Source organism: Panthera leo, chromosome B1 (genome assembly GCF_018350215.1).
Source record: "Panthera leo isolate Ple1 chromosome B1, P.leo_Ple1_pat1.1, whole genome shotgun sequence".
Taxonomy (NCBI): Eukaryota; Metazoa; Chordata; class Mammalia; order Carnivora; family Felidae; genus Panthera; species Panthera leo.
In genome coordinates, this window is record NC_056682.1 from 99197548 (window position 1) to 99220641 (window position 23094).

The following is a 23094-nucleotide window of genomic DNA, read 5'->3' on the forward strand; positions in this document are numbered from 1 at the left end:
AGCCAAAGTCAGCTGCTTAACCAATTGAGCCACCCATGTGCCCCAAATCACATATATTTTTAATCGACTATTAAAGTTAGGCACAAATCAAAAGACGGACATACCTTAAATGATGCTCGTCTGAGTATGTCAAAAACAAAATCTGCTCTTTCTACATGGTATTAGTGATAAAGTATCAATAGTAAGGAGTATTTCAGGAATAGCTTTAAAAAATGTTCTCATATTCTTTCATTTGGTCTTATAAAAATCCTGAGTAGTAGAAACAACATGTGTTTTTACCTTCTATTTAAGGATGAGGAAACAAGAACTCAAGCAAAATTACTTATCTTGCACTGTGATTCCAGATCTTCTGATTCTTGGCCCTCGGCTCTCCCCACACACATATGAAGTATCTTTTAGCCATATTGAATGTCAGCCAGTTTTTCTATGAAATTTGACTTGAGCTTTTAAGAGGCAAATTTGCCTAACCTACTGAATTAGTTTATAAAACCTATTTTATATAAAACATAGAAGAAAAGATCTGGATACATGCCCTTCATGTTGGTAGGAAACATAGTTATTGATAATGGACTTCACGTTCTACTGAGTAGGGTGTCTGGGTTGCTTAGTCAGTTAACCGTCCGATTTCAGCCCAGGTCATGCTCTCACAGTTCGTGGGTTGAAGCCCCACCTCAGGCTCTGTACAGAGCCTACTTGGGATTCTCTCTCTCGCTCTCTCTCTGCCCTTCCCCCACCTGTGCTCTCATCCTCTCTCCCTCTCTCAAAATAAATAAATAAACTTAAAAAGAAAAAAAGATTCCACTGAGTGTCTTTTAAAACTTAATGCAATCCATTGTCTTGGTGGATAAGTCCTAAAATGGGCTCCCAGGCCATTATAATTATTTTTTTTCTAGGTCTAAAAGTATTTCATATTATTATTTATATTGAGTGTTTTTAGAACTCAGTAAACCAAGGTCTCTTTCATTTGCAATTCTACTAAAGAAATATCAAGAACTATTGTCAGTAATTCTTCTAAAAATTCTAAAAGGACTCTTCTAAAGTTGTGATTGTAACACACAAAAATCCTATTAGTCTTGATATTGAAAGACAGTAATAGCACCTGTGTCTCACTTATTTATAAAAATGAGAGAGATAGCACATATCCCTCAGTCCACATAATCATAAAGTGAAGAGGTAAAACTGAATCTGAGGTATGTAGGAAGCTCCATTAATATGTCTATATATCACCATATCTGCTTAATGTTTTAGATGCATTTCATTTTGCACAATAAGCATTTTCACGACGGAAGATTTTTTTCATCTGAATTCTACATTTAGAAACGAATAGAACTTTAAAAAAAACCACTCTGAATCTTACTATATACACTATTCCTGCATGAAATAAATAGAATCTACATGTTCATCATAGTCTCAGGTTTTAAATTTGTACATCCTAATGTACGGGTATTTGTTTATGGTAAATGTCCAGAGGTAGAATTGCTGGATTAAAGAGTAGGATTCAACTTTACCAAACCATTCTCCACAGTAATGCCAATTCACCCCGTCACCAACAGTGCGGGAGAGTGGTGAATGTAGATTGGCACCTCGTTTTGTCTTCTTATTACTACTAAAGCTACATTCTTTTTAAACCTTATTTTGGTTACATATTTATTTTTTTGTGAAGTGCTTATTCAAGCCTTCGTTGCTGGGAAGTATTCCACTATAAGGTTATAGGATGATATGTTTAATTATTTACCAGCTAATTGACACTTGAGTTGTATATTAGTTTGCTAGGGCTGCCTTAACAAAATGTCACAAATTGGGTGTTTAAACAACATAAATTTATTGTCAAACAATTCTGGATGCTAGAAGTCCAATATCAAGGTGTCAGCTGGGTTGATTCATTCTGCAGGAATGAGGGAGAATCTGTATCTGTCTTATGCCTGGTTTGTCTACAGTCTTTGTCATTCTTCGTGCTTGTAAGCACATCACCACAATCTCTGCCTTCCTGTTTCCAGGGCATTCCTCCTGTAGGTATGTCTGTATTTAAAATTTCCCTTATTTATACAGATATCAGTTATATTGGATTAGGAGGGCCCCACCCTACTCCAGTATGACCTCATCTTAACTAATTACATCTTCAATGACCCTATTTCCAAATAAAGTCATATTCCTAGCTACTGGAGGGTTAGTATTACAACAAATAAATTTTGAATAAACACAATTCAATCTATAACATGTTGATTCCAATTTTTGGCTATTATGAATAATGCTTTTATGAAAATTTCTACAGAAGTCATTATGTGACTATTTGCAATCATTTCTCCTGGGTATATATTAAGGAGTGATTATCAAAGCTTTTTAATAAGTCTTATTATCTGAAAGAACAAGTATTCTAACTCTTATTTTCTTCAAGGATACCTTATTGTATTCTTAACATTTCCATTTGCAAAGAAATTTTAGAATTAGACTTTTAAGTTCTACAAAATAAGAAAAAAAAAATAAAATGGAAATAAAAAGGAAAACAAAGTATTTTGATTGGATTATGTAATAACTATAGATCAACTTATGAAAAATTTATGTTTACCATATTGACTATCTCAGTGCATGAACTCTTTATATTTCTCCATTTCTTTAAGTCATATTTAATTATCTTTATTAATTATTTATATTTATTTGTGGAAAAATTGTATAAATTTTTATTTTTCTTATGCTATGTTTTCATGATATTAAATATAGTTTTTATGAGGCTTGATTTTTAACTGTGGATTTCTAGAATATAAATACAATAGACTTGTCAAAGAGTGATTTTTCTGTTCAAAATCTTTCTAAATCCTCATTCTAATTTATTCATACATTTTAAATTATTTCTATCTGCACAGACATTAATGGCAAATAAAAAGTGCTTTTTTCTTTTATAATCTTTATACATGTCATTGTGTTTATTATATTAACACCCTGGCATAAACCTCTACTAAAAATGAATTAAATTAGAGGCAGTAATGAACATATTTGTTTTATTCCTCATGTGAAAGGTAAGATTTTCAATGTGTCATTATTAAGTATGATTTTGTTTAAGGTCGATTTTTTTTTTTTTTTTTTTTTTAATGCTTTAAAGAGAGAGAGACAGCAGGGGAGAGGCAGAGAGACAGACACAGAATGGAAGCAGGCTCCAGGCTCCCAGCTGTCAGCACAGAGCCTGATGCAGGGCTCAAGCTCACGAATTGTGAGATCACGACCTGAGCCTGAGTCGGACGTTTAACAGACTGAGCCACCCAGGCGTCCCTAAGGTAAGTAGTTTTTATAAGAATTAAAGAGCAATCTGTGTAGATGCTGCTTTTAGGCAACAAGCTTGAGCAACGGGAACCTGAGCGGGGCAAAAGGGTCCAGAGTGACCACGGATCCTCCTGCTCCCTGCAGTGTATTCAGTAAACTGCTATCTCCTTTGTTCTGCCTTGGGTGAATTCTTTCACTGCCCGCGCTGCCAGCCCCCACCCATTTGGGGGGGCAGGAAGACTGTCCTTTTAAGTACTTCATAATTTAAGATTTTTTGTAGGAAGATGGGTGCCTGAGTGGCTCAGTTGGTTGAGTGTCCAACTTCAGCGCAGGTCATGATCCTAGGGTTGGTGAGTTCAAGCCCTGCGTTGTGACTTTGAACCCCACACTGTGAGTTCGAGCTCCTCATCAGACTCTCTGCTGTCAATGCAGGAGCCGAGCTTCAGATCCTCTGTCTCCCTGTCTCACTGCCTCTCCCCCACTCTCAGGCGCGTGCTCTCTCTCTTTCAAAAATAAACATTTTAAAAAGAGAGAGAGATTTCATAGGGGGGAATAAAAAATGTTAAATTTTAGCTATCGCTTTTTCTGCATCTTTTAAAATAATCATATACTTTTTTCTGCTTTAATTTGTTAATGGCATGACTCACATTTATTGATTTTTAGGGATTAATCCGACTATGTATAGCTAGTATAAATTCTACTCGATAAATATATATTTGTTTTATTAGTATTTTGTTTAGAATTTTTGCTTCTATGTTCATAAAACTGGTTGTTAATTTTGTTTTATCATATTAGTCTTTCATGTTTTTTGCTTTAAGTTAAATTAGCCTCAAAAATGAATTTGGTGTGGGGCACCTGGGTGTCTCAGTCCGTTAAGCATCCGGCTTTGGCTCAGGTCATGATGTTGCGAATTGTGGGTTCGAGCCCTCGTGGGCCTCTTCTGACAGCTCAGAACCTGGACCCTGCTTCAGATTCTGTGTGTCTCTCTCTCTCTTCCCTCCCCGATCACATTCTGTCTTTTTTTTTTCTCTCTCTCTCTCAAAAATAAACATCAAAAATAAATTTTAAAAATGAATTTGGTGAATGTACCCTCTTTTTCTTTCTCATAGATACTTCATTTAAGATGAAGAATTATCAGGGCGCCTGGGTGGCTCAGTTGGTTAAGTGCCGACTTTGGCTCAGGTCATGATCTCACAGTTGGTAGGTTTGAGCCCTGTGTCAGGCTCTGTGCTGATAGGTGGGAGCCTGGAGCCTGCTTTGGATTCTGTGTCTCCTCTCTCTCTGCCCTTCCCCACTCATGCTTTCTCTCTCTCAAAGGTAAATAAACATTAAAAAAATTTAAAAACAGATGAAGAATTATCTTTTTCTTTATATCACTGGCAACAGCCTCATTAACTAAAGCATTGAATCTGAATCCCAAAAGTTCCTATCCTAACCACAGCAGAAGCCTCACGTTCCACATTTTCTTTTGGGCCTCAAATGCCAGGACTTTACCATTCCTCAAAGTTACTGACCATGCACTAATATGCTGGAGTTTTATAAATAAATAGCATTCTTCTTGTAATAATTGTCTACTGTGTTATAACAAATTACCACGAGTTTACTGTCTTACAGTTCTGGAGATGAGAAGTCTGAAATCAGTCTCACTGGGTTAAATTTACGGTGTCAGCAGATTCTAGGGGAGAATCTGCTCCTTGCTTCTTCCAGCTTCTAGTGGCTACTTGCTTTCATTGGTCTGTGGTGATATCACCTCAATCCCTGCTTCTATCATTACACGTATGTCTTTCTTTCAGTCTGACCCTCCTCTTAAAAGGAACCTCATGATTATATTGGGTCCACCTGGATAATCTAGAATTAGGCTTCCCAACATCTTTAACTGATTGAATCTGCAAAATCCTTTTTGCTGTGTAAGACAACATACTTACAGATTCTGGGGAATAGGACGCAAGACGTCATAACCACTATTCAGCCACCACTATCTGCTCTCTGGCACACAAAGATTCACATCTTTCCCACATGCAAAATGCATTCGTTCCATCCCAAACTCCCCCCAAATCTTCAACCATTGTATTATTAACTCAAGTTCAAATCTCACCTAAGGTTTACCAGCTCTAAAGCCCCAAATTCTATGATCTAAATCATCTACACTAGGTACAGGTGAGGCTCTTAGTATAATACATCCTGGGGCAAGATTCCTTTCCATACGTGGACTTGTAAAAGTAGAATACAAGTTATCTATGTCCAAAATACAATAATGAGGCAGGGATAGGATATCAGTTGTAGACATTCCTAATCTAAATGGGGAAAAAATGGAAGGAAAACAGGAGTTATTGGAGAGGTGCCCAAGAGATTTCCAAATCCACAGGACAAACTCCCAAAGATTTCAAGGCCTGAGTGTAATCTTCTGTGTCATAAGTTTCTGTCTCCTGACCCTGCGTCTCTGCCTATGAAGTTATCTTTCCTTTTTTTTTTTTGAAGGATAGCATGTGTTTGCAGCTGAGTAGCATTGTCAGCCCATTTCCTTCAAATAGAATTTTGGGAATATAATAGCCTTTTTTATTATGTCCTCTTTATGTCTCTTTCAGTCTAAGCTGGCAGTGTTTCTGCTGGGCTAACATTCTCATAGCCTTGTAGACCTCCCATCTGCATCTCCTAGATTCACTCAGTTAGACAAGAGGATCCTCCAAAGATCTTTGGTGGATAATCTCAATTGGAGTTTTGATTTCTGCTAAGATGACTGAGGGGATCCATGAGTAATAGACCCAATTTCTTCAAAGAACCCTCCATGTGATGGCATACTTTGAACTTTCAACCCTTCTGAGACACTAGAAAAAACATTGCCCAGCTATACACCTGGTGTTCTGTCTGGAGCATGCTTTTTGGTAATAAATTTCCAGTTTTAACAATCTGGGTGGCCTGAGAATTTCCCAAACAGAAAGACTTAAGACTTCTTTGCTTAACATTTTTTTCCCTCAACCCATCCCTTCCCTCACAGTTTACTCTAAGAAGCAGGAAGAAATGAGCCACACCTTCAACTCTATACTTAGAATGCTCTGCTAGAGCGGAGTTCATCATTTCCCTGTCTTGTATACCATTTAACTGCAGAATACAAGTCAGCTAAGCTTTCTGCCACTATACAACACTAGATAATAATGGCTGATTTCATCATTGCATTTAAAGGAGAGATAATAACTTTCAGAATTTGATGGATCAAGAGATAGAGATTTCAGTTATGAAGATTATGAAGAGCAAAACAAAATAAAAATATTGAAGGAAGGGGGAAAAAGATATTGGAATAGAGAGGTGTTAGATATACTCCTCATTCTCCATAGTAGAAAATCAGAAGATACAATTTCAAAATGATCAAGCAAGAAATAGACTTGGAGCAACAGAAGATCCACCAGAATTATGCAAGCATGCAAGGGATGAAAACTGAAAAACCCTGGAAATTAGGACTCTGAATAGAGGTTTGTGGCAGGGCAAACTACAATTTTTATATCATATTTTATTTACTATGTTAATTTTTCTTTGCAACTGGTTTGTTTATCTTTACAGTGAATTGAAACCTCACATAGCTTTCTCTTACCATCTCCACAAGAAGACTTTCAATATGGCCAAATTAGAAGATGCTAAATGCAAAGCAAAGAAGAAGAAGAAGAAGAAGAAGAAGAAGAAGAAGAAGAAGAAGAAGAAGAAAGAAAGAAAGAAAGAAAGAAAGAAAGAAAGAAAGAAAGAAAGAAAGAAAGAAAGAAAAAGAAAAAGAAAAAGGGAAAAAAAGGGGGGCACCTGGGTGGCTCAGTTTGTTAAGCATCCAAGTTGGGCTCAGGTCATGATCTCACAGTTTGAGTTCGAGCCCCACGTTGGGCTCTGTGCTGACAGCTCAGAGCCTGGAGCCTGCTTCGGATTCTGTGTCTCCCTCTCTCTTTGCCCCTGCCCTGCTTGTGCTCTGTCTCTTTATCTCTCAAAGATAGAAATTAAAAAAAGAAAGAAAGAAAAGATCGGGACTAGTATGACTTTTGTTTTTCAGAGGGCTAGAGGATTGATGAGGTGATTTAATTTATTACTTAATTTATATTCTTCCAAAAGTATTTCATATATAATTATTCCATCTTTGCAAATCCAATCTCTCTTAAAAGACTCGAGATTATATATTTTAAAAATATTTTTAGGACTGTCTACCATCTCTAGTTTATGCACTGCAAATCCCACGGTAGGACATTTACATGCACTTATTGAGTAGAATTATCTTGAAGTTAATTGACACATAGGAGACAGACCAAACTGAATGTATAATACTGAATGAGCAGGATGAAAAGGTCATCAGGAAAGACTGGAGTCATCAGGAAAGAAGAGGATTTTGATCTTGATCCCTAAATAAGTGATGAGCAGAACAGACCATTGGAAGGAAAAATCCTGACTTCCTAAAAAACAAATCTGTTCATGTCATTCTAGTCCTTAAATATATATATACATATATATATATTTAAGGCATGGGTTCTTCTTCATCATTTCTAACTTAAATTTTAACCACCCTAGCATGATGTAGAATTGCTAGCATGATTGTGCTTGACTGCTGCCAATGCAACCTTATTTCCTTCCACCAGAGCCACTAGAAACGGTACTCCCCTGAAGCACCGAGGGAAAGGCTGGAGCCTTACTTCTAGAATCCCCCTACAGTAGGATTCCCATTCTGCCAATGAGAGGCACTAGTGTGAGATTTATAAAGTGGTAGAAAAGGTTATTCCATGTACTTCAGGGTAGAAACATAAGAATGAATAGACAGTGGGTAGGAGTTTTTGCTAGTGGCTTCCAAGTGAAATCTTAGAGCAAAGAGATCACTGACAATGTCTTCTCTGTGCTGGTTTCTGCATCTTCACTGCATTGCCTACTTCATAATCTGAAACAATGCGTGGAGAATATACACATATAAAATATAAACTAGGTATTTTGTTTCGGTACTAGAAAAATAGCTTTTAGCATATATTTTTAAATCGAACCTTTAACACTATTTTAAATAAGATTTATCCCCTGACCAAATCTTTGAAACTAGCATAGAAGATCACAGGTACAAGAAATTTCTAGAATATTTAAATTCTAATTCTCAAATTGAAGTTACTCCTCTTTTTTGATAAGTCTGAAATAAGAAAGCTCAGGTTCTCAGTTTGTTTTTACAGTTTACCTTTTTTTATAACATTCTTTATGCTGTAAAATCTACCTTGTCTAATCATATTCCCTTAGAATGAAATTACACAGATACAGTTAATGTTAACCGAACAAACTTTTGTCAATAGTACCTCCTTTAACTGAAAGGCTGTAATTAATTCACTTACTAAAAATCTGAAATTCTATTTTAAAATTTCCCAAAAGAAAAGAGCTATCCAAAAAAGCATTGAAAGTTTGACAGCTTAATCTTCTCAATATGTCACTGTAAGAATTGTAAACTGCTGTCAGATTTTGCTGCTTTTGAGACTGACAGAACTGGTATTACAAAGATCAAGTGCTGGGAGAAAGTGTCACGTTTCGAGGTAGTTTGGAAATGAATATTGAGAAGAAGAATAAACAGAATTGCACTTAAGAGATTAGATCAGTTAAACGTAACAATTTAGAACCACCTATGCAGAATTACAAGGATAATGTTAAAAGCTGATTGTTTTTGCAAAGCATGCAGTCTGTTATCATTTGAATTCGTGTCAAAAGGTGCTCTTCCAGATTCTAAAGTCACACCCCGTAGAGAAGTAACTGAATTCCCTTTAGCATTTCTTTCTTCAGCTGTTCTAATGGTACATTTATTCTCGGCAAAACAAAAAGCAGATAACAAAATATGTGTATGAATACTTTTTCCAGGTGAAAGATCACAATGCCTGTTCATTTAACCTGATTTTACTGTCCATCCTGTTACAGAGAATGCCATTAGCTGATGCTTCCATTAGTAGATTCAGCCTCAGCTGAATACTTTGGAGTGAGAGTACCCTTGTCTTCCATCAGTTTCCTCTGAGCTCCACTTCAAAGATTGCACAAGATTTCCATTCAAATAGATCAATTCCATTACTGCTTTGTGAGTTGTTTGCTGTTGCTTTTCTTCCCTGAACCCAATCTCCCTACCTCATTTCCTTCCTGATTCTATGTCATTAGAACATATGTCTGCCCTTTCTCTCTCTCTCTCTCTCCTTCAACCTAATTTCTGTGAGCTGCTTTGATTTTCTGTCATCAGTTGTGGATTAAGGAGTGGGTCAGTAAGGCAGACGCCTGAGGCAGCAATCTTGAAGGAATGGATTTCGAAAGAGAAAATTGTATTTACCAGAACTCCTCCCCAGAAGTGTGCAGTAGCACGGAATTGGAAGGAAAATCTTGACGAGCCCTGTAGTTAGAGGATCAGATTACCCAGAGACTTGCTTAAGACTGGTAGTTGGTCAATCACTTGTTTTCCACCAAGGGTAGGGCTTGTTAGACGCAGAGCTTTTCTTTGCTGCCTTTTTTCCCCCCTAGCTTTATTTTCTTCCACCAAAGCCATTGGAATGAAGCTTCCGTGATTGCAGAGGAGAAGCCTGGAGCTTCATTTCTAGAATTCCCTGCCAGCAGGATCCCCATTTTTCAAACGAGTAGCACTAGTGTGAGATTTGCAAAATAGTGAGAAATTTGCAATTGAACTGACTGGGGCCATTAGAAGGCAGTAACCTAGTGTTCCTTCATTGTCTTCAGGTACACTCCATGTCCTTAAAAAATACTCATAGACCATTGGAATGATGGGATGTAAAATTATCAGCAAGCCCAGCTCCCATGAGTATCTTTCTGTTCCTGCCCGCTATTACCTGTTGTCCTTTGGTGTTCAACCTGGCAGGAGAGTGATGCAGTTGAGAACCAACTGTGAAGAAACTCTTTCAAATGGAGTCCATTTTAGGATTCATATCATGATTGCTCTACATCTTAACAACTTTGAGAGAGAAGAGATCAAACAAATCAAAGCTCTTCCTGTTATAGAGGGCTAATGAAATTTGAACCCAGTCAAATTAGTGGCATATATAGGATTATAAGCTTTTTTTCCAATAAAATGTTCTTTAATCTGTGAACAGTATGTGAATGGTATGATCTATGTAGATACCTGGACAATAATATGGCCAACGGTATATTCTTTGGAGTTTGACACCATATTTTGTTGTATTCACAAAAATTACCTTCCACTAAAACAACACTAAACCAACCTCATTTACATGCTTTTGCTTTATTTCATAATCAAATGATTTATTTCTCAGAATCCTTACCAGGTGTTTGGTGACACCATCAGTTTCTAGAATGTCAATACATTCTAGATGACTTTCAGTGTTTCCTGATTTTCGTATTATTTAGGTTTTTATCTGTAGTACTACAACCAATACAAAATACAGTAAAACCTTGGTTTGCAAGCATAATTCATTCCAGAAACATGCTTATAATCCAAAGCACTTGTATATCAAAGTGAATTTCAAGAACCATTGGCTCAGTTGTGATCATGTGACATTTGGCACCAGATCCTACTCATATTGCAAGACATCACTTGTTTATCAAGTTATAATTTATTAGAAATGTTTGCTTGTCTTACAGAACACTCTCAGAACAAGTTACTCACAATCCAAGGTTTTACAATAGTTTGTATTCTCTCTACCTCTTAATCTGAATTTTAATTTAGCTTCCAAGAGTATTGTTATTACACAAAAATCTTAGGATAATAGCCTCCATACTCTGAATCATTGTGTGTGTGTGTGTGTGTGTGTGTGTGCATGCGTTTTGGGGAGACAAGTGTGAATTTCATATTTATTGTTGTATTATTGAGAATGGAAATATAAACTCAACTTAATAACAGTAGACCAAGTATATAAATTTATCACTTTCATTGACATTGAGAAATAACCAGGTTAGATGACACTGATATTCCACATAACTATGAAGTGATAATTATAGAATAATCCTAGAATCTCTAAAGTTAAAACTCTAAATCTATATAAAAGAAAAATTATTATTCATCAAAGTATTTCTCAAAGATGACTGTGAGGTATCAGGATACATTTTCATTGTTAAAAGTTGTGGACAATATTTTTACAAATATTTTAAATTATATATTTTATTAATTTTATTTTACTACTTTTGTTTATTGTTATTTTATCCTACTATGTATAATTTACACGTTAAAATTATATTTATATTAATGGTTGGTAACAGTGGCACATGAAAAAACTGTGGTAGCTATTATCATATGCATATGATTATATGATTATATGCATATGAGTGAGTGATGGACCTCTAGGAAAAAATGTTATTGAATGAATGAATGAGTGAATGAATAAACAAATGGAAACGCTCATTTTCCAAGGCGATGCTAAGTATTTATTATTTACATTTTAAGCATTCTAGGGTCACTTGCAAATGTTTAAGAATACTTTTTTTTTCATTGATAATACAAAAAAGCATCACTAATTTTGAAATACTCATCTTCATTGAACTGAATACGTAAAACAGCTTCTCCCTGGTCACTTTTAGAATGAAGTGGCTTTCTTTTTTTTTTTGTTTTATGCAGGGTTAAAATATATTTTTTCACTTATTTTCTGCTAGTGTGTCAACATATGCATGCAGAATGTACATGGCTATCCAATACACATAATTATTTTTAACCATTAAGGAACATGACATTTTGTTTGTTTATTATTAATTATTTTTATCTCATCTTATTTATTTTTTTCATCATCATAAGTGTACTCTCTAATCCTCATCACCTCTTTCACACATCCCCCCACCCACCTCCCCTCTGGTAACCATCGGTTTGTTCTCTATAGTGAAGAGTCTATTTCTTGGTTTGTCTCTCTCTCTCTCTCTCTCTCTCTCTCTGTTTTTTTCCCTTTACTTGTTTGTTTCATTTCTTAAATTCCACATATGAGTGAAAGCGTATGGTATTTGTCCTTCTCTAACACATTAATTTTTTTAAGGTTTTTATTTATTTTGAGAAAGAGAGAGAGAGCATGTGAGAGAGTGGGGGAGGGGCAGAGAGAGAGAAAGAGAGAGAATCCCAAGCAGGCTCCATGCTGTCAGTGCTGAACCTTACATGGGGCTCTATCTCATTGAGCAAAAATCAAGAGCCAGAAGCTCAACCAACTAAGCCACCCAGGCCCCTCACATAATTTATTTTTAAAGCATTTTCTTACACCTCGAATAAGCAGATGTATACAAAATCAAATTTTTAATAACACTTTGCATTATTGTTTCTATTCTAGCTAAATTCAGCACTTGAAAAAAAATCTCAAAGATGCCTTCCAGTACTATCTTTTCCCCTTCAACTCAGTGATCTCTGTCAGACTTTGACAGTTTAATCTCCTCAATGTGTCACAGCATGAACTGTAAACTGCTATCGTGTGTCAGTCTGCTTCTGTGGCAGATAGAAATGGTATTGAGTCAAGTGCATGAAAATGAAAACATTAAATAATAGTTAAATCTGCTTTCATTGCTAAAATGTATAATTCCATACTTGATAAAGTACAATCTTAATTATTTCAATAATTTATTTAGTAATTCAATAATTAATTATAGTACAACAACTGTAAATATAGAATCAGTGTCAGGCCTGGGAAAAATATGATGCAAATGGCATTTCCTTCAACATCTTTCTGATTCCTAATTCTATTTCCTTTATCCACTTATGTTATCTTATTCTCCTGCTACATGCATCATTGTCCTCTTAAAAGGCCATAGTTTCCCATATGACAAATTGATTATAAGGCAATTTCTTCCTTAAGTACAAACCAGTCAAAATGTCCATGTATTAGACTTTATTCTTAGAGAAAGCCCTTAGTTAATTGAGTGCTTTATTGACACTCTTACTATGATGGAAAAAACATAACTCTTACTAGAATATCAAATATTAGTTGCTACCAACTAATATTTTAGTCTTCGTGGAGTTTTTCACATCCTAAAAGACAATTTCTGAAAACATTGTAAATGTGTGTAAGTAGCATTTCAGAGACTATATAGTTCAATTGGAAAAGCATCTCGGTATAATTACTCTTCATGCACTATATATTGTTACGCTTGCCATATCATACGTGCCTAGAGATTTCTTCATCTTTTTCTACGTGTAAATCTTCCCTTTCCTCATTGCCAATTCTTCCCATTAATATAGAAATTACATATAGCAAATATACATCATATATATGTCAATATAGATATGTCCATCAGTTATCCTTGACACCCTCTATTTCTGTTTATTTCTCCTTCAGCATTTTCAATCAATCAATAAGATGTCTCAGTTTTCAACTTATACAACTCTCTCTATTCCTCTCCAACAGCACCTCCACCAGTCTTGCCCAAGCTTTCATCTTCTTTCCACACGATCTGCTAGGATAAGTTCTGAAATGGACTTCCAGCAACCTACTTTGTTCTGTTCCATTTACTTCTAACAGTCACAAGACTGCACAAGCACTAAATGCCTTTAGAGACTCTCCAAGCTACAGGGAAAAAAAAAAAAGAGAGAGAGAGAGAATTATACATATGCAGTAGATAATTATGTAATGAAACCCCTCCTCTGTATGACCAACAACAATCATGTTGTAGTCAATAATTATTTTCGTTATTCCTTCTTTAGCTTAAAAATTTTAAATAAGAATAAATTTTAATGTCAGACATACCTTAATTCAGTTTAACTATTTCAAATGTAAATGGATATTTGCACTTTAATCTTATTAATCATGCACCTTTGATCTTGTTAATCTATAGTCCTAATTTCTTTCCAGTTTGAAAAACAGTTATAATCCTTTATCATTTTTTATATGAAGTCAATTCAGGTGATATTTAAATGATAAATATGTGACTTAAAACATTGAACAGTTCTAAATGAAAGCAAGACAGGTTTTTCTAAGCAAAGTAAAAACTCATGAAGAAAACAACTTACTGCATACAGGAAAAGAATTAATTTCCTATGGAAAAGAGTATGATAAAGAGTGAGGAAAATAATAAGCTGGGGGAAAAGATTACAATATACATTGCAGGAAAGTAAAAATAAAGACATTATAATCCTTATTTAAAAAAAATGGACAAATGAATGATTACCAAAACAAAATCATAACCATACAGATGGCCAATAAGCACATAAAATTGTATTTTGTCTCATTCATTCTAAAAGATGTAAAGCAAAATAAAGTACCACTTTCTTTTATCAAATTGAATAATATTTTATAAATTCTGATGATGCCTAATAGATTGGCAAGTTTGTGAAAATAAAAAACTGAAGTTGTGCGAGTTTTCCTTAATGGAATATTACAAGTAGAGTATTTTACAATATATGTGAAAACTTCTAAGTGAAACAGCTTATAATCAAAGTGTCCCATCATCTGCAATGACAAATGAGAATGTCGGAATGCATAGCATGTGTCTCCAATTTGCAAAAGTAGATGTAGAAGTAATGGGGTTAGAGGATTCTGAAACACATTTATTATTCATATGAATTTAAAGATTACCTGATTTTCTCAATTAAAGAAAAATGCTTATGAAAAATGAGAATATTGGAAAGTTTAAAAATTCAAACTTAGATGACTATTTAGTAAATCTAATGTGGAACTAAGTATACTCTGTGAATGTAAACTATCTGTTTTTACTTAATGGTTTTAACTGCTATGTGTTTATTCTTTACTTTTTTGTTTGAAAGAAAGATTTTTTGCAACCCCCCCCAAAAGAGAAATTAGAATACAATTTCCTTAAGAACTAGATATTTAACTATTGACTTTTTTTAATTGACATTTCTCTAATATCTAAAAGACCCCTGGAACGTAAGAAAAGCTCTATAACTTTGTTAAAGAAATAGATTAATGGATAAATTAAAAATAAAACAAATTCCATAGACCAGATATATTTTATTAGAGTGGAAACATAATAAAATGTACTTAGATTATATTAAATAAAAGAATTTTAGGAGCTTTTATAACATTGACAGTGGTTATATTATATATATATACATATATATACACACACACGTATTGGTATATAATATACTTAATATTATATGTAACACATAAAATATATATGTATAAAATAGATATTTGTATATAATTTATTATATATGATATATACATTTTATGCATATTGTGTATATAAAAAATAAGTGCTGTTCGAATTACTTCAGCATTTCATAAAATGGCACAGAATTCTAACGGCTAATAAAATATATCCTGGAATATACATAAAGACGGAAAAAATGCATCTTCTAGGACAGACACATGAGGGCAACGTGAGGATGTACTAGAGAGATAACTGGATCAAAATTCCAGAGGCTCAGAATCTAGCTCCAACTCTGCCATGAACTAGTTTTGTGACTTTGGGCAAATCAGCTAAATTTTTGGACACCATTTTTTTTTTTTCACCTATACCTTGAGCAGAATAGATTTAATTATATCTTTAGGTCTTTCCAGGTCTCACATTCCATGTCTACTGGAAAGTTTGTGCTTCTGCCTCTAATCAGGTTAATTTTTTTAAAGTTTATTTATTTATTTTGACAGAGAGAGGGAAAGAGAGAGAACACAAGCTGGGGAGGGGCCCAGAGAGGGAGAGGCAGAATCCCAAGCAGACTCTGCACCATCAGCTCAGAGCCCCACGTGGAACTCGAACTCACAAACTGTGAGATCATGATCTGAGCTGAGCTCAAGAGTTGGACACTTAACTGACTATGCCACCCAGGCACCCCACAATCAGGTTAATTTATACAGTAATATGTGGCACCTGGGCATCCGGCTTCAGCTTAAGTCAGGATCTCAAGGTTTATGGGTTCTAGCCCTATGTCCAGCTCTGTGCTGACATCTAGGAGCCTGGAGCCTGCTTCAGAGTCTGTGTCTTCCTCTCTCTCCCTGCCCCTCCCCTGCTTGTGCTCTCTCTCTCTCTCTCAAAAATAAAAAAAATATTTTATTATAAATAATAAAAGATAGCAATAATGATTATACTATACACACATAAATTGAGACCAAGGTTTATCTTTGTTTTAGTATACTCCACACATAATGCTACATTAGTTACAGGTGATTTGACAAGTTTATACATTATGCTAGGTTCACTACAAGTTTAGTTACCATGTGTTCTGTTAAATCAATGTCAAAATAGCACTGATTGTATTCCTTATGCTGTGCTTTTATACCCTTGATTTATTCATTACATACTGGGAAGCCTGTATCTTTCTCTTCCCTTCGCCTGTTTTTCCCAAGTCCCCACCCCTCTTCCCTCTGTCAGCCACTTATGAATGAAATTATATGGTATTTGTCTTTCTCAGTTCAATTTATTTCACTTAGCATAATACCTTTTTGGTCCATTCATGTTGTCACATGTGTGTGTGTGTTTGTGTGTGTGTGCGTGTGTGTGTGTGTGTGTGTGTGTGTCGTCTGTACCAAATCTTTATCCACTTGTCTGTACATGGACACTTAGGTTGCTTTCATAGCTTGGCTATTGTAGATAATGCTGCAATAAACATAGTGGTCTTAAATATAGCTTTAAAATAATAAATTTCAAAACAAATGTGAATAAAATAAAGTTAGCAAACAGATTTAAATTTGAGAATACATAATAGAATTATTAGGCTAACCTTGCTGTCGCCAGGCCCTGTAGCATCCTCTCTCCAAAGCGGTAGTCATTTTATTTACTTTTACAAACAGATCTATCTTAGATTGATCTGAGGACCAGTTGTGTCCTTAATCGGAAGAAATTAAAGAACTATTAATTTTAAAGTCAGGTGATTCAGAATTGAATTTTATCTTATTCCTCTCCTGCCCTTGTTTCCAGTTTTAGCAATATGGCTTCTGTTTATTTTGTTTGTTTTGTTTCTGTTTTTTTTTTTTCCCATGGGATTCTAGAGCCAGTAATGGGAATTTTTTTGCCCCATTTCATACCACATGTTCTCAAAAAACAAATATTTTATATTTCTTTCTGTGAAGATATCCCAGATGACTCCCAAGTTCAAATAAATTATTTAGTTTGAGAGTATGACATTTGAAAAGGTTAATACTGACTGTAAAAGATCATTTAGCAAATGAAAAAATATATTTGGGTAAGCAATGACATCTATATAAGACAGAAAAATTATGCATGTACCCATATATAATATATATGTGTGTGTACATAGACACATATAGAAATATACATGCACAGACATACAGGTGTATATATATATATATATATACACACTCATATACATACTTATATATATATATATATATATACATATATAAGTATATATATACGTTTATATATATACTATATATATACTTATATACATATTTATATATATACATATATAAGTATATGTATATATATATATACTTTTATATATATATACTTATATATATATGCTTATATTATCAGTACTTTAAATAAAACAAAATAGGATGATTTTTTTTTTTTTCACTCTCCTTCAATTCCAGGGTATTTAGTAAGAAACATTCTTTAGAGCAAAAAATGGTAAATGCAATGTTTCAGAATAGTTTCTATTTAGAACAGAAGGATAAATGGAAGCTGGCTAGGAGGTAAAGTGGATACACGTTAAACATAAAGAAAGATTAAATCTAAAATTTAAAATAGAATGCCACCCACCATATACCTATGGCACCAATAGTTTTGTTGCCCCCTTATAATTATTAATGGTGCCCATCTTTTAACTCTTGAAAGTATCCTGTTTTGGATGATAATTTATATGCTTGCTTTACTTATGCATTATACAGTGTTAGGAAAATGGACAAAGTCCACTGCTGCAGGTATAGAGCAAGGGCCAGGCAGGGGGAAGTACTCAGATTCACTGTGGGAAAAAGTCTCTTTCCTTTATTCCATCTCTACCACTCTTCAAATGGCAGGACAAAATTCAGTAGTCTTGTCTCTCACCGAGCAATGTCTATAGGCTCTCCTGTGGGTGTGATATAATTGAGTCTACTCTTGCCTGTTGGTGAACCATTATTCCTAGCACCATGAAGATACATGATTTCAGTCTGTTCTAGCTCAATGCTATAATATGTTGCATAGTTCCTATGTTTTTATATAATCCTCCATAAACTAGAGAGGTGGCTTCTTCAAAGATGAGTTATGAATAGCTGTGTTTAAATTATATAAAGGTCATAAGCCCCATATAAAAGTAGAACATAGCAAATGATCATCCCCAGACTCTTGCCGGCTCCTTACCAGGATTGCAATAACACTCAGGGCAAATTCAGAGAGCATAAATTGAGAGTATAGCATGTCTGAACATAGAGGATTTGCATTTGTTACGTGAGTTCATTTAATGTTTCTCTAATTCCTCTGAGTTTTGCATTTCATAGACAGCCAGCTCAGTATGAAAGCTATGAAGCTGTTCCAGAATCATCTAAAAGAAGCATTTAGTAACAGATGGCAATAAAAACACTAGAATGGGCCTTATTTTGTTTTATTTTATTAGACCAAGGTTATGGCCACAGTTATGAACTTAATCTGCCTTTTTTTTTTATAGCCATGATAGTGTTTTACATTGCATTCGTATCACCAGCTGCCTTTGCTGAATCAAATGCTCTTTCCTGCTTAATGCAACTAAGCAGCAGAACAAATACCACAGTTAGTGTAGCATCTTATCAGTCTGAAAATAGAGTATTTCTAAGAAGGCTGTTTGGAGCATGGGTAACAGACATGCTTCATTTTAAGTTAAATGCATCTCTAGAACCAAAGAACAAAAATAAACATCAATTTTAAATAATGAAGAATCTTTAGTAATATTCATGACTAAATCAAAACATGTCGGAAACAAGGGGGGGAACGATACAGCCATAGCAAACAATGAAAAGGGTAAGATAAGTGAAGAGAATCTGGTCGTATAAAGTGGTCTCTAATCTGTCCAACAAATTCTTCTTTAGTTCAATTTCAGATTTGGGTTATTCTATTTCCTTATGAAAATAAACAAGACGCAGGATTCAAAATAGACAAAGGACAACTGAAGCTCTCACAAGACAGAGTCCACAATGTGTAAAAAGGTTGTATTTTTCATGGCTTACTCAGATCCAAACACATTTCCTTGTGTAAAAAACAGAAGAGTAAATTAGAAATACTTACAGTAGGCTAGGAGATTCTAGTTAATCGACAATACAGTAGAATTTATACCATTAGTACTATTGATTTCAGTAACTCTAACTTCCTTAAACACCCTAGCTTTGTCACACTTGTGCCCATATTAAATTTCTATTTATTTCTTGTGCATAGCAGTTTTGCTCTTTTTTTTTCTCACTGCCACTATCCCAGCTATCTTTTGATGCTAGTTTGCTTTCCAGGTACCAAGAAGGCGATGGCACGAATATTGTGCGTGAGCATTTAACCCGTGTCAAAAAAACTGAGGTGCAAAGTTTATTGGCATTTTGATACATGCATCAGTCATGATTGAGTTTTGTTAGAATGATTTAGGATGTGAAATCCAGGTAAACTCTGATTATACTATGCTATGTACTATACACTTTAGACTCTCAGCCCAGAAAACTGAGGATCAGATACAGTGAACTTACCTGCCACCAAGTCTCATTCCTTAATTGTAACATGAAACATCAGAGATTAAGAGAACACTAAGTTGGGGCACCTGGGTGGCTCAGATGGTTGAGTACTGGACTTTGGCTCAGGTCGTGATCTCGTGATTCATGTATTTGAGCCCTGCGTCAGGCTCTGTGTTGGTAGTTGAGAAACTGGAGAGTGCTTCGGATTCTGTGTCTTCCTCTCTCTCTCTGCCTCTCCCCTGCTCATGCTCTGTCTCTCTCTCTCTCTCAAAAATAAATAAACATTAAAAAAAAAGGATACACTAAGTGTACTCATTACAAAGCAATATCCAAATTCTGTTAGTTACTTTTTATACTGGTACCTTAATGTCCTTGCAGTTGATTACAGAAAAGTTATTTTTTTAACTATTGATAAGTTTTGAGTTTCTAGTTTATATCCACCAGTTTAACTTACAACTACCAGCTTCTGTAAGATTACAGGGAAAGCATGGAGACCACTTGATAATATGGGCCTATATGTCGAGAGTTTCTAAAAATATTGAAAAATTTCAGTGTGAAAAATGAAATGCAAAATAGTTCCCATGTCATATCTTTAAAACAATTGTTTCAGAAGTATTTTTATCATAGATGATAGAATTCACAAGTTGCATTAAACAAACTCACTTTACTGGCAACAGAAGATTGACACTGAATTTTGTGATAAAATAAAATGTGGGTAATAAAGGTGCAATGTCAGAATGGAAATCATGTAAATTTTTTCCACTAGTCTCAAAATGCATGTGACTATGAGTTATGCCAACTTCAATTAGTTAAACACCCCAAATTGTCTATGATACATAAAATAATAGTGAGAGTTTGGCTGTCTATTATCCTGGTCCGGTCCCCTAACTGCAGAGACGGACCTGGGCAGAATGGTGTTATTTGAAAGGGGGAAGTGGGCAAAGGGACATTTCTAACAACCTCCTCTGTCCCCTCCCATACCACTTTTACTCTTCAGCTAAATTCAAGCCTCCTTAAATAGAAGCACACGACTCAGGCAGATCAGCAAAACTCTGATTCTGCTTTAGAAGCTAAAACTAAGACTGTAAGGAAACTAAGCTTTCACAGTTGTCCTGACTGAACGTTTTTTGCTAAAGTTATGACAGACTGAAACAGCATGCAACTGGAAGTTCATTTTAAGTGACTGGAAGAGTCAATTCCTCAACCTTGTGTTCCCACGGACCCACACCAGTGTACAGAGCTGTTTGTTAAGGGATGTTCACTCTACTTGGCAAAGGGGATGAGACACCTCGATTCAAATCCTTCCATTGCTAGGTATTAGGTCCATGAGCTTTGATAGGATACCTGATTTCTCTGTCCATAAGTTTAATCATCTGTTAAGTGGAGAAATGGACCTCACTTAACTTTTTCAGAAGTTAAAGTAATCTCTGTTATAGTATCTAAGATGGATTAGTGCCTAATAAATGTTGCAAAGGAAATAATTTTCTCCCTAGGACTGATGAGTAACTTGATCCCCAAATTCTCCTTATTTTTGATGCTCCTTTATATAACTAAGGTCAAACACAGTCTCTGGATTATTTCCTTACATATGGTGAAACATACAGCTTATCCTAGCTAGAATGAACACTTTGGTCATTTCTGAAATAGTGGACATTGCTTAGAGTAAATTCCAAATTTGGCCAAGACATACACATTTTTCAGCTGAGATATACACAGGCAATGAATATAGAATATAGGCATATTTAAATCTTCAAAAAAAATTTAATAGTCTGATTACCTAAATACCTGTTATTATTGTTAGAATTGTAGATTCACTAGAGCTAGAAGTGGTTTACTGTGGCCTGTAAAGATGGTGGCTCCTGGGCTCGGCCTTGAGTAAGGTTTTGATAGGATGATATGCTAACATGGGCTAGAGACGTCCCAAAACCCAGAGTTGGATGGATCTGTAGCACTAACATATGAGAAATCTCTGGCATAGCCAAAAATGGTGGGCAAAGATATAGAGTTGCTGGGTCCATGGATGCACCCTTAGGTGGAAAATGATTCTGTTTTCTTGTTCACATTGCTCTGGGTGGACCACTGCCATCTCAAAGGCCCTACAAGTGAGAAGTCTCTCAGAAGTCTAAGTCAGTGAAAAAACTTCATAGTGATTGCAACAGAAGTATTTAGCACTTTTTTTATGTTTATTCATTTTTGAGAGACAGAGCACGAGCAGGGTAGGGGCAGAGACAGAGGGAGACACAGAATCCAAAGCAGGCTCCAGGCTCTGAGCTGTCAGCACAAAGCCCAACGTGGGGCTCGAACCCACCAACTGCGAGATCATGGCCTGAGCCAAAGTAAAATGCTTAACCAACTGAGCCACCCAGATTCCCCAGGACAGAAATATTTTAAAACAGGGACAGGTAGACCAGCCAACACTGAGCATGGATTCTTTTCGGCATGCCCTTTCACATCATAGAGTAAATAGATATAATTCAAGGAGAATATCTTGGGGGTTGGGGGTGGGAAATGAATCTCAGCAGAAGTATGTGTTAAAACATAAAAGCTTCTCTGCTGAGACGTATTCTCTTCTCCTAACACATATCCTAAATTTATCACAGGACCATAAGGTAGGGTACAAGTTTTATAACCCTCACCCAGAATCACATTATCGACTGAGGTGCTAAAACCTCCAGGGTACTATGAGTTCTCAAGAAAAATAACAACCCATTAGCACTGTGAACTCTGTCATGAAAATACCACAACTTAACACCTGATTTAACAAGATGGAATTAATGAGTGAGATTAAGTAAAGAATATAAAACACATATTTAAATCTTCAAAACTTAAGAATGAATAATTGAAATGTGAAGCAGAAACAAGAAATTATAAAGAACAGTTTTCAAGTATAATAGTTACATTAAATACTCAGTAGATGGGCAAATTGCAGAGTCATGCAGCAGGCAAGCAAAACAAAACAGAACCTGAAAAAGATTCTATAGAATTATTTTTCAAAATAGAAGTTAATAGATATGGGACATAAAAGTAAATTTATCACAATGTGTATTAGATGTGTCCCAGAAGGTGAGAAAAAATACACAAATGAATGTAAAGGAAATCTTTCAAATGAAGACCAATAACTTTTTAGAATCAGAAAAAATTTCCAACATTTCTGACTGAAAGATATAGCAAGCCCAACAAGATTAGTAATTAAAAAAAAATTTTTTTTTAAAGTTTATTTTATTTTTGAGACAGAGAGAGACAGAGCATGAATGGGGGAGGGGCAGAGAGAGAGGGAGACACAGAATCTGAAACAGGCTCCAGGCTCTGAGTGGTCAGCCCAGAGCCCTACGCGGGGCTCAAACTCACGGAC